At 44.3% G+C, this 12,204-nt stretch overlaps 1 long non-coding RNA gene across 1 annotated transcript; it reads right to left on the reverse strand.

Moving 5' to 3' along the window:
• Positions 1–323: 323 nt before the first annotated feature.
• On the reverse strand, positions 324–1,285 carry LOC127560572 (uncharacterized). The gene is made up of 2 exons (XR_007953362.1): positions 879–1,285; positions 324–632 (listed from the first exon to the last, which is right to left on the reverse strand). It is a non-coding gene; the product is annotated as an uncharacterized LOC127560572 (long non-coding RNA).
• Positions 1,286–12,204: the final 10,919 nt, after the last annotated feature.

Raw genomic sequence — 12,204 nt, forward strand, 5'->3', positions numbered from 1 at the left:
AGTTCTAAGGTCCCTCCCAGCTCTGACCTTTATTCTAGGCTCCCTCCCATCTCTGACATCCCTTTTCTTTTTTTATTATAGCTTTTTATTTACAAGTTATACGCATGGGTAATTTTACAGCATTGACAATTGCCAAACCTTTTGTTCCAACTTTTCCCCTCCCCCAGATGGAAGGTTGACCAATACATGTTAAATATGTAAAAGTATAAGTTAAATACAATAAATGTGTATATGTCCAAACAGTTATTTTCCTGTATAAAAAGAGTCAGACTTTGAAATAGTGACACCCCTTTTCTAAAGCCATTCCCACCACTGGTTCCAGATGAGAGCAGAGAATGAGAGCAGTTTATTTTATTCTACCTCTTTAAGGGTTACCGAGGGTTTTTCTCAGACCAATAACTTGGGCAAATATTGTCTTTGCTTTTCCTGGCCGACCTGGGACCCGATTCAAGTCCTCCCCCTGTTGCTCAGAGCCCCACAGAAGAGTGGAGCGCAGCGTCTCTTTCCTAGATGCGACAAATGACCCCAGTGGTTTCTCAGGGGAAGGTGGACAAGTGGCCCGGATCATTCATGTCCCCACAGCCTCCTACCGCTCCCTGGGGCTTTCGTTCTTCTGACCAATAATCGCTGGGCTGGGGAACAGAAGGGAGCTGGGTTGTGTGAGGGTCAGGATGGGCAGCAAAATCACCAGATCTAACAGGACGGTAAAACGTTTTTCAGGACTGAAAAAAATTCAGTGTTGGACTGAATTGCCCCAGAGAAGAAAAACACACTGTGGCTTGAGGTGGCCCAGGAAGCCTTTCTGAAGCAGGAGGAGGAAGAGGAGGAGGAAATTGAGCTGATAAAAAATCCAAAGCTGAGAGAGGGGAAAGACTTACAGGAGGAGGAGAAGTGACCGTGGCGACCACTTGTAGAATGTCCTGGCCAGGTGGAATAAAGTAATGATGAGAAGAGGGAGGTGAGTCAGGCAGCCCCAGGGCGGGGCTACAGAGCCCAGAAGCATCTTGGGATCACAGTATCATCGATTTAGGGCTGGAAGGGAACCGGGGCTCCAGATAATAAGGGATTGGCCCACGTCCGCCTAGACAAGCTACCATAGAACCGAGATCCAAGCCCAGATCCCCGATTTTAAGTCCAGTATTTCTCCTCCTGGACCACGCTGCTTTTCTGTGATTTAGAACAGGGCAGGTTATAAAACAGAACATAGGGTGTAGAAACTGAGCAGGACCTTAGGATCCCAGCATTGGAGCTGGAAGGCTCCTCAGTGGCCATCTAGTCCATCATCCTGGGGGGGAAGAGTGAATGTTGGGCCATAGAATGCTAGAACAAAGAAAATGCGATGTGGATGTTAGAACAATGAACCCTAGAACCTGGGACTTGTTTACCACCACCCCCGCTTGCCCTTCCTCCTCCCCCTCTTCCTCTAACCCAAGCCCAAGCTGCTCTCATTAATTCTTCATGTTAATAGCATCATCATCTAAATAAATGATTATGGTTTTCAATTAGGTAATCCCAGGGCCGGGGGCTGTTTCCCTTGGAGGTTACCAGCCAGCTGTCCTCAGCAGCATCCCCACCCTCCGGATGCTTCCAGCCAGACACTGTCCAGACGCACAGGAGGCAGAGGCCGCCACCTCCCCCGTCTCCCTCCTCCAGAGAGTGCCAGGAGGTCCTGCCCTTCACTCCTTCTGGGGTCCTGGGCAAAAATCCCTTCCTCTTTGTCAAGCAAGAAAGCCGGACTGGACGGTATCTGCCGGCTCTAATTGTCCAGGACCAAAGGTCACGGGAGCCATAAACCATCGGTGACAGTTCCTGGCCGTTTCCAACCAGACTGTCTCCATTTGGGCCACTGTCCTCCCACTTCCCTGCGTTACCTTCCTCCATTAGAACGCAAGCTCTTTGAGAGCAGACACTCTTGCTTGCCTAGTACTTACTTAGCCTGGCACGCAACAAGCACTTCATTTTTCATTCATTCATTCATTCATTTATTCATTTAAAAATCATAGATCGTAGATCTGGGAGAGACCTTAGACATTTTGCTAGTCAATCTTGTCCAAGGTCACATCAAAAACGAAACCGTTGCTCAGTCGTGTCTGATGCTTCACGACCCCACTTGGAGTTTTCCTGGCAAAAGCACTGGGCGGATTGCCATTTCTTTCTCCAGCTCATTTTACAGATGAGTTAACTAAGGCAAACAGGTCACACAGCTATTAGTAAATACCTGAGGCTGGACTCAAACTCAGGTCCTGTCTCTAGACCTGACACCGAGCCGCCCAGCCCCCCCCCCCCCCCGACAATGTCAGACTCGGGACCGATCCCCTAGCCTGCTGTGTTGTTTATTCTATTCTATTCCCTTTATTCACCATTAACCAACTCTAGATTGAGAGGACTTTTATTTTTTAAATTTTTCAGAGCGTGAACAGTTTTATTTATAAGTTAATAGAATCAAAGCGATCTCACACTTGAGCTTCCTGAAAGTAATTCTACTTACTCATGTGCGGTCCTCCCCACAGAGACCCGTATGGTGTCGGCGACTGGCAGTACTTTCTTAAACAGGTTCCATCAGGACACAGGCAGGGCGGGCTCCCTCAGAACAACTGAAGATGATTTTCAAATAAGATGACTGTTGTATAGAGCGTCCAGGCGTTCTGCGATAACAACAACCCTTTAATGTTTATTTTAGTTTTTCAAAAAAGAAATCTGTAACAAATAGCTCATTGCCCCCGAGAGTCACAGTTTGGAACAAGTAGGTAAAGGAGCCTGGTGGCTGGTTAGGACGGAGGCCAGCCTGGGTGTGCTGAGACAGTACGGAAGGACTTGCCCGTAGAGAGCTCCCACCTTGCTGGCATTTTAGAATTAACGGGGCACTTTCCTTAGTACAAATCTGGAGAGGAAAAAGACAAGTGCATTTATGCCCATTCCACAGATGAGGAAACTGAGGTTTAAGTGGGAGGGGGTGGAACTGACTGAACAGAAGGAGTAGGGAGTAGAGTTTCAACCAATGGCCTCTCACTCTAGTTCCAATGATCTTTCCATGGCCCAGGCTGCTGTACTTTCTCTTTATTCATTCAAATTATGTCTTATTATCTTCTGTGAGTCAAACCAGGCAGGTGGGTCTGCTGTGGGAAGCCGGAGGAGGCAACGCCGTGGTCTCTGCCCTCAGCAAGCTTCTGGTCTGGCTGGAGAAACAGGATCTCTATCAGATGGGACAGAATTCTGGGCATTGACCACTTAACTCCGTGGAGTCTCTTTCCTCATCTATAATATGAGGTATCTCTGAGGTCCAAGTCAGCCAGGGTTTCAGGCGGGGAGAAGAGAGTTCTTCAGAGTGGGTTGTGTGGGCTACAGTGGTCGGAGAAGATTTTCTGGAATAGACAGAGTTTCTACTAGACATTGAAGATGGAGAGAGTTTGAAAAATGGGAGGGAAGGAGGGAAACCATTCTTACCTTTCCCAGTGCCCCTCTGGCTGGCTTCCTTTCATTCATTTATTTGTTTTTAATTTAAAAACTTTTATTTATTAATTGTTTTATTTTCTTCTGATTATATATTTATATAAAATTTTAAATACATATTTCTTTATGACTCACATTAAAGAAATATGAATGATGAAATATGACTCATGTTGGGAGAGAAAAATCAGAACAAAAGGGAAAAACCACGAGAGAGAAAAAAACGCAGAAAAAGAAGTGACTATAGCATGTTGATTTAGATTCAGTCTTCATAGTTCTCTATCTGGATGCTGATGGTGCTTTCTATCCAAAGTCCAGTGGGACTGTCTTGGATCACTAAATTACTGAGAAAACCCAGTCTACATGGCAAGTAGTCCAATACATGTTAAATATGTTAAACTACCTGTTAGATCCAATATATGTTAACATATTTATACAATTATCTTGCTGCCCAAGAAAAATCAGATCAAGAAGGGGAAAAAACCTGAGAAAGAAAACAAAATGCAAGCAAACAACAACGGAAAGCAGGAAAATGCCAGGTTGTGGTCCACACTCATTTCCCATAGTTCTCTCTGTGGGTGTAGCTGATTCTCTCCATCACTGAACCATTGGAACCTGAATCATCTCATTGTTGAAGAGAGCCACGCCCATCAGAATTGATCATCTCATAGTCTTTTTGTTGCTGTGTGTGAAGACCGTGTGGCTAACCTGGATGCCTTAGAATCAGCCGGAGTCAGGATCCGCAAAAGTCCTTGGGCTTTGTTTTTGGTCTTTAGGGGTAGAAGTGAAGGGGATGGACACAGGATCTCCATGACCTTCCTTCTCCTCGTCCACCACCAAAGTGACTCTGGCTTGTCTTACTCCACCTCCTAATCCCTCCCACGATTCTCTGTAGCCACCAAAAGATGGAGCCAGCACAGAATGGTGGGAAGGACCATTTTCCAAGCACATACCCATAGAGTATTGTCCAATCAGTAATTAGCCTGAAGTGCCGTGCATGCAGCCAGTGTATAAGCTCATCACCTAGTCTTGCTCTTACTGCATAGAATGTATTCCTGGTTCTACTTGTCTCACTCAGCATCAGTTCATGTAAATCTTTCCAGGCTTTTCTAAAATCAGCTCGTTATCATTTTTTATAGAACAATAATAATCAATCACCTTCATAAACTCCTTACTTATTTTCCAATTATTTGTTACCACCAAAAGAGCCGCTACCGACATTTCTGCACATGTGGGTCCTTTTCCCTCCTTTATGATTTCCTTGGGATGGAGATGCAGTAGTGGCACTTCTGGGTCAAAGGGCACACACTTTGATAGCCCTTTGGGCACGGTTCCATACTTTTCTCCAGAATGGTTGGATCCATTCACAACTCCACCAACAATGCATCAGTGTCCTGGTTTTCCCACGTCCTCTCCCACATTTATCTTTTCCTCCATCTTAGTCAGTCTGCAGGTGGTACCTCAGATTGTTTAATTTCTCTGCCTTTTTAATTGCGAAGATCATGTTGCTAAAAACCCAACTGAAGAAAACTCTCCGGCCTTAGGGCTCAGTCAGAGCATCTACAAAAACACGGCCTGGCCAGGCGGGTACGATGGAGGGGAGGCCGGCTTCCCTTAGGAACGAGGGGGGGTATCCTTGCAGGCGCAGCATCTCAGAGTCCCCAAGGCCCGGGGAGGGCCCCACAGGTGCCTGTGTCTCAGGAGAGTCTCCTTGTCAGCATAACCAGGGGACCGCCGCCGGCCCGAGGTCTCCGGGAGAGAATCTCCATGAGAGGCCGCTGGGCAGTTCTTGGGCAGCCCCAGGCCAGGGGCCCGTCCTCCAGAACAAGGTGGAGCAGCCCCCACTTGGCTCGGCCTGTGGTCCTCCCCTCTCCTTCTTCTGTCCTCTCTGCTCTGTACCCGTCCAACCGATCAGCTTCCCAAAATGTGGGGCCGGAACATGGCGTTTCCCAAGGGCCTGGGCGGGGATGGCGGAACTCCCCCCCCCCCAGCCTTGCCTCTCTCAGCGCTGCTTATCTGAGCATCCAGTCAAGCCAAAGCCCCGCCTCCCCTCCCCACTTGGAGCATTTACTTTTTGTGCCCAGATACTTTGCCTTTGTCCTATTTAAGCCCCTTCCAGCCCGGGGATCGCTGCATTCCCAGACTGCCAGCGCCTCCCGGGGCAGGGAAGGAGTGTGGGAAAGCAAGAGCGGAATGGGACGTTGCATGAGGCAGAGAGAGAGGCTAGGGCCTTGGGGCGGGGGCTTGCTCGGAGTCACAGCGGAGGGAACAAGGGGCCACGGAGGATCTGGATTCTTTTCTGTTCAGCCATTTCCAGCTCGTGATCCCACCCGGGATTTTCTTGTAGAGACGCTGGGGTGTTTGGCCAGTTTCTTCTCTAGCTCATTTTACAGATGAGGAAACTGAGGCAAACAGAAAGATGAACCTTCTTGACTCCAAGCCTGGGAATCACCTGTAAAGTAAAACCTGGGGCACTAAATGAGGGAATATTTAAAGTGTTCTGAAAACCTAAAGGTCAGCTCTTAACATCATCATCATCATCATCATCATCATGTTTGATGATTTAACTTCACAGACCTCAGCTTCAGAGGGTTCACGCCCTCCAGAGCCACATCCCCCTGCTCTTTATCCCTCTCGGTCTCCCTGGGGCTCATCCCAGCAGCCCCGCTGCAGCCAGGCAGCCCCTCCTGCTGAGGGCTTGTCTCAGACCCCTTTCGGAGCCCTGCCTGCTGGCGCCAGGGCTGTGGCCGAGGGGGACTCCCAGATGTGGCTTCCAGATGTGACCCTGGTACAGCAGGCAGCTTCCCCAGCCTCCCTCGCAACCCCCCCTTCCCCTGTCAGCTCCTCTCACGAAGAGAGAACTCGAGCCAACCCCTCGGCCGGGACCCAGGAGGATGGGGCCTCCTCCATCAGCCTCCAAGGGTTTTAATAATTCACACCATCCTTTCCCCCTCTCCCTCCTGAGCAGCCAATTAGTGCCAGGACAGCCATAATGTTTCCTTCTGGATTTGTCTTTCTCTCTCTCTCTCTTTTTTAATCCTCATCAATTAGTGGGGAAGTCATGAGGTCATAGACAAGCAGGCACAGAGCCGAATCCTTATTCCCTCTCCGGGGTAAAAGGGTGGAAATGAAGTTATTAGAAAAAATCAGGCCTGGGTAAGGGAAGGAGAGACCGGGGCAGTTCTGGTTCTCGGGGCCCTTTGGCTTGGCCAAAGTCGGGGGCAGAGGGCAGCTCCAAGGCAATGGGCCAATGGAATTTGGCCCATTAGTTACTTAATGTCACAAATAACGACCAACAGAAGTTCAGCTGGAAAGCAGAGACAAGCTTGGGGTGGAGGGGACCCCAGAATATCTGATGGAGAAGGAAGTTATCCAGTCCAATCCGTACCTGAACAGGAATCTCCTCTTCTCATACCCCCAGAGAACCACAGAGAATCACAGACTCTTGGACCCAGAGGGGATCTTACAGACCATCGAATTAAATCATTTTATAGATGAGAAAACAGGCCCATAGAGGGGAAAGGTCACCAATATTAACTTCTGAAGATGAAGATGAAGAAGAGGGAAGGGACTATCTCTCACCTGCCCTTGTCCATTTTCCCACAAAGAACATTTCTTGGATTTGACCTTGCTTCTCTGTTTCTAAAGTCATTTTGCAGATGAGGAAACTGAGGATGAGAGGGGCTGGCTGGGGGTTCTAAATTTTGAGCTGGAAAGGACCTCAGAAGCCACCTATCCCCAATTTCATCTTAAAACATGGCAATAGGAAAATCCAGATGGAGCTGTTCTCACCTTCCATTTCCCTATCAGTATCTACTCTAGAGGGGGGCTAAGATTGGAGGATCCTCAGTTCCGAGCTCCTGTGGGCTTTCAGTACCCCAGAATCAGAGAATCTCAGATGTGGAGGGAACCTCAGAAGCTAGCTCTTCCCCCTGTGTTTGAAATATAGTCTTCCCTGTAAGAACTCAAGGGAGGGAGGACTCCCTCTCTCCTTTGGCAGTTCATTTCATTTTTGGACAATTCTTTTGGTAGGAAATTTTTCTGGACAGCTCTCTAGTCACCTCAAATCCTAAACCTCACTCCAAAACTGTCTCTTCTCTAGGCTAAGTCTCCTAAGTTTCCTCAAATGATCCTTGAGCCATTGTGGTTTCCTCTTCCATTAGAACATAGTTTGAGTCTTTTTGGATCCCTAGCACTTAGCACGGTCTCTGGTACATAGTAGCCTCTTGATAAATGTTTATCGACTATTGACTGATCCTCTTCTGGACGCTCATCGGCTTCTCAATATCCTTTTATGTGATGCTCAGAGCTGAACATTCCTCCCTAGAGGTGTCCACCTCTGGACTTTTTGTATATGGGACGCTGACCCTCCTAATGCAGCCTAAGATAAACTTAGCTTCTTGTTTTCTATGTCACATTGCTGAGCTGGGGATCTACTAGGATCCCTAGGGATCTTTTTAAAAATGCACATTAGGTGGACAGCTAGGTAGCACAGTGGATAGAGCACCAGCCCTGAAGTCAGGAGGATCTGGGTTCAAATCTGGTCTCAGACACTTAACACTTCCTGGCTGTGTGACCCTGGGCAAGTCACTTAACCCCAATTGCCTCAGGAAAAATTATATTTTATATTACAAATAATATAATAAATGGAAACTGAAGAAATAATTTTGTTTAATGGCCTCTGATTATTCATACGAAGCAAGGAATAAAACAGAGACATATGTTCTACAAAGGCATTGACAAGTCTCAAGAAGGATGTCCAACACAGAGACCTAGTGGAAGTGTTTGCTATAGATGGAGGAGTTCTCTAGATCAGAGATTTTATATATATAAATTTTATATTATTATATATAATATACATCAGAGTCTAGACACATCTCAAGCATTTGATGTTTGTGAGGTTGACTTTTTGTTTGGTATTCAACTGTAAGATTCCAATCCCTGCTCATTTCCCTAATCACATCCCTAATAATTTCAACTTGTTAGATTTGCCCCAACATCCCCAAAACAGGGAAATTTTTGAATCCTGACTTTCTCACCTAACATGTTAAATACCTCTTCTAGCCTTGGATCAAATGAAAACTCGATAAGCATGCTACCCTTGCTTTTGTCTAAATAGCCAATAAAACGTTAAGCAGCATGAGACTTAATATGGCTCTCAGGGGCATTCTACTGTAGCTCACCTTCCAAGCTGACATCAATGACAGTCAACACTTGTGCAACAATGTAAGGTTTGCAAAACACTTTATACATGTCCTTTTGTCTGATCTTCACAGCAACCCTATAAGGAAGTTGATATTATCATCCCCATTTTACAGATTGAGAAACTGAGGCCTCTCAGAGATCAGGCAGTTAATAAGTGTCCAAGGCAGAAAGGAGAGATCCTGCTCAAGCCTACCAAGTGTGTCCCTATGGCCCTTTGGGTGACCTGTAACATGATAATCTTCAGAGAATATGATATTTCATGGCTTCCAGTCTTATGACATCACTAGGAAAATATAGATAAGCAATATGAATTTTTTTTTGTTTGTTTTAAGGAAAATCTCGGAATCGGAACAAGTAGTGTATAGAGTTTTTTCTCAATACGACCCAGCCTACATTTCTCCCATCCAATTTTGGACCCAGTGTACTATCCACCATTTATTAAATATATAGATGGACAAGATACCCAGATGCGGATACTGACTGTATCCAACTGCATAGAAATATTTTATCAATAGATGCTTTTCTTTGATTTTTCCACGTTGATCTCTTTGGAGTGAGAATTCATCTCCTCTAAAAGACTCGGCAGTGTTCATGGATTTGATTCAACCGGAACCAGAATATCATCCACAAACAAAAGCATCTAATCTAAACCTTTTCATGACACCCCTTTGAAAGCCTGGTGAAGCCTCTGGACCTCTTCCCAAAATGTTTTTTTTTTAATACTCATAATTTCAGGAAATGTTATTTTCAGTTCGAAGTTAGTGAAACTGAATGTGTAATTTTTTCCCATTCAAGTTCATACCCCTCAAATCTGTCTATGAGGACCCCAAGATAATAATCACTGATCTAGAGAACTCCTTCATCTATAGTAAATGCTTCCACTAGGTCTCTGTGTTGGACATGCTTCTTGAGAGTTGTGAATGCCTTTGTAGAACATATGTCTCTGTTTTATTCCTCGCTTCATATGAATAATCAGAGGCCATTAAACAAAGTTATTTTTTCAGTTTCCATATTTCAAGTAATGTTATATGATTTCCAACATGGTACCACTTGCCAAAGCTTTCCTGCGAGCTTGCCAGCTTAGATACATGCCATAATGAAACATCACCGGGAAGGGATGGAGAAGAAGCTTACAAACCAGGTACCAGAGTCATTGAAAAAATTGGGAGAAGCACCTAGAGACTGGTAGATGAAAGCAGTCGGATGGGGTAAGAACGGTTCAAGTGTATTTGATGGCCCTTAAATGAGGAGGCGTCCCTGAGCGGAGGTCCGAGAGCATCAGGCTAGAAGAGGCATTGGAGAGCAGAGACCACCCGTCTTACTGGGAAGGACCACTTAGGGCTTACAGTAGATCACAAGGGAGTGGGACGTATTGAAGGGATCAATAGAGTAAGAAGGAGTTGGGAATGCTCCCCCAAAGCACACGGGAATTTGTTGAGAATAGAGTTTTATGGATTATAAATGGTTCTGTAAAATGGACTAGGACAAATGTAAGCTAGTCTGTAGTGGGAAGGGGGAATAGTTAGAAAGGCACTGGGGTTTTGGAAGGAGAGCAAGTCAGGATCTAAATTTTTGAGACTGGATCACTGAGATTAGGAAGCTAGGAGGAGAGGAGGTTGAAGAGAGATCTGCTTTGGCAGCAGGACTCAGAGGCAGAGTTTATTGGCTCCCAAACTTTTCAATGAAATGTGGAATTCTGGCCTTTTAAAATCTGTCCTGCCTTACCCCAGATAGACTACTAGTCTCTGTTAGTACTTTGGGGATTCTAGAGTAGGATTAGGCTAAAGGCCTGCTAAAATCTCTTTCTAAGTAATACATATTTTATCTTCTAAAGCCTCTTCCCAGTCTGATATTCTATGTTTTCTGTGTTTCAAGATTCCTCTCAGCTCCAAATTCCCATGTTCTATGACTTAAGGTTATACCAAACTCTGAAATTCTATGCTCTGTGCTTAAATCCTTCCATATCCAGTTCTAATGTTCTATTTTTTTTAAAAAATAAATTTTTATCATCGAAAAAGAAATATAGGTGAGTATACATATATCTATATTTATCCATCCATCCAACTTTTACTTTATTCTGAGTCCTTCACCTCTCTATCAGGAGATAGAAAGCATATTTTATTACGAATCCTCTGGATTAATATTTCATCATTATGCCAGTCAGAGTTCCGAAGTCTCAAAGTTGCTTCTCTATACAATATTGTTGTTGTATAGATTTTTCTTCTAGTTCTGCTCACTTCACTCTTCATCATTTCTTACAGCACAATATTATTCCATCACATTCATATACCATAATTTATTCAGTCATTCCCCAAGGGATGGGGACCCCTCACATTTCTATCTCAAAAGAGCTGTAAATATTAGGATTATTCCATTGCTTAATCTACCCTCTTTCTAATTCTCCTTTCTCCCTACTCTCCTTTACCTCCTACTTCTCTGTTGAGCAAAATGTATTTCTGTATTCAACTTGTATGTGTTAATGTGTATGTATTCTCTCTTTCTTTGACTAGTGTCAGTTGTTTCTTTCTCTACTTTCGCCTCATTTGTATAGACCTCTGAAACCCAAAGAACCCTAGTCTTGCATACTTTGTTTGTGTGAAATAATTTCTCTAATCTTCCTTTCCCTTTCCTGCTCCTACTTCCATGTATCCCTCTTTTTTTTCTCTCTTTCTATTCTTAAGATCACGAAGACATAGGAAAACTACTTCCAGGCCTTGTCTAATTAGACGGCCTCTATGACCTCTAATGTTGATAGTGTTCAGAAAGGACAAGTCTTGTATTTAAATATCAACAGTTTATCCTTGTTTTACTTTCTTTTAATGGCTTATTTGTGTTTCCTTTTTGACGTTTCTCTTAACTCATGTGTTTGCATTTCAAAGTTTCTAGGAAGCTTTGATCTTTTCATCAGGAATGCTTGGAAGTCCTTTATTTCATAAAAATCCATTTCCCCTCTCTGGGATTATACTCAGTTTTGCTGGAAAGATTTTGGTTGTAAGCCAATATCCTTTGCCTTCTGGAATAGCATATACAAACTCCTAGAATCTTTATAACGGTGGCTGCTAAATTGTGTATGATTCTGATTGTTTCTTCTCAGTTCTTCAATTCTTTCCTTCTGGCAGCTTGAAGTATTTTTTCCCTTGACCTGGAAGCTCTGGATTTTGACTCTCAGATTCCTGAAGTTTTCATTTTGGAATTTCTTTAAGGAGGTAACTAATAGATTCTTTCTTTTTTCTACTTGATCTTCTAGTTCCAGAGATCTAGACAGTTTTCTTTTATGATTTCTTGAAATATGACGTCTAGGCTCGTATTTTGGTTATGACATTCAGGGAACGCTGTGACTTAAATCATCTCTCCTTTTTTAAGTCAGTTGTTTTTGCTATGAGATTCCTTGTATTTTCTTCTATTTGTCAGTCTCTTGATTTTATTTTAATAATTCTGGCTTGGTTTCTTATAATATTGGAGAACTTTGTTGCTTGGATAAAGTTTTGGCAGTCTCTTGTGCCAAGCTCTTACTCCCCTTTCCAATTCTTTCTTCCAAAGCTCTCATTTCTT

The sequence above is a fragment of the Antechinus flavipes genome, chromosome 4 (genome assembly GCF_016432865.1).
Source record: "Antechinus flavipes isolate AdamAnt ecotype Samford, QLD, Australia chromosome 4, AdamAnt_v2, whole genome shotgun sequence".
NCBI classification, from domain to species: domain Eukaryota; kingdom Metazoa; phylum Chordata; class Mammalia; order Dasyuromorphia; family Dasyuridae; genus Antechinus; species Antechinus flavipes.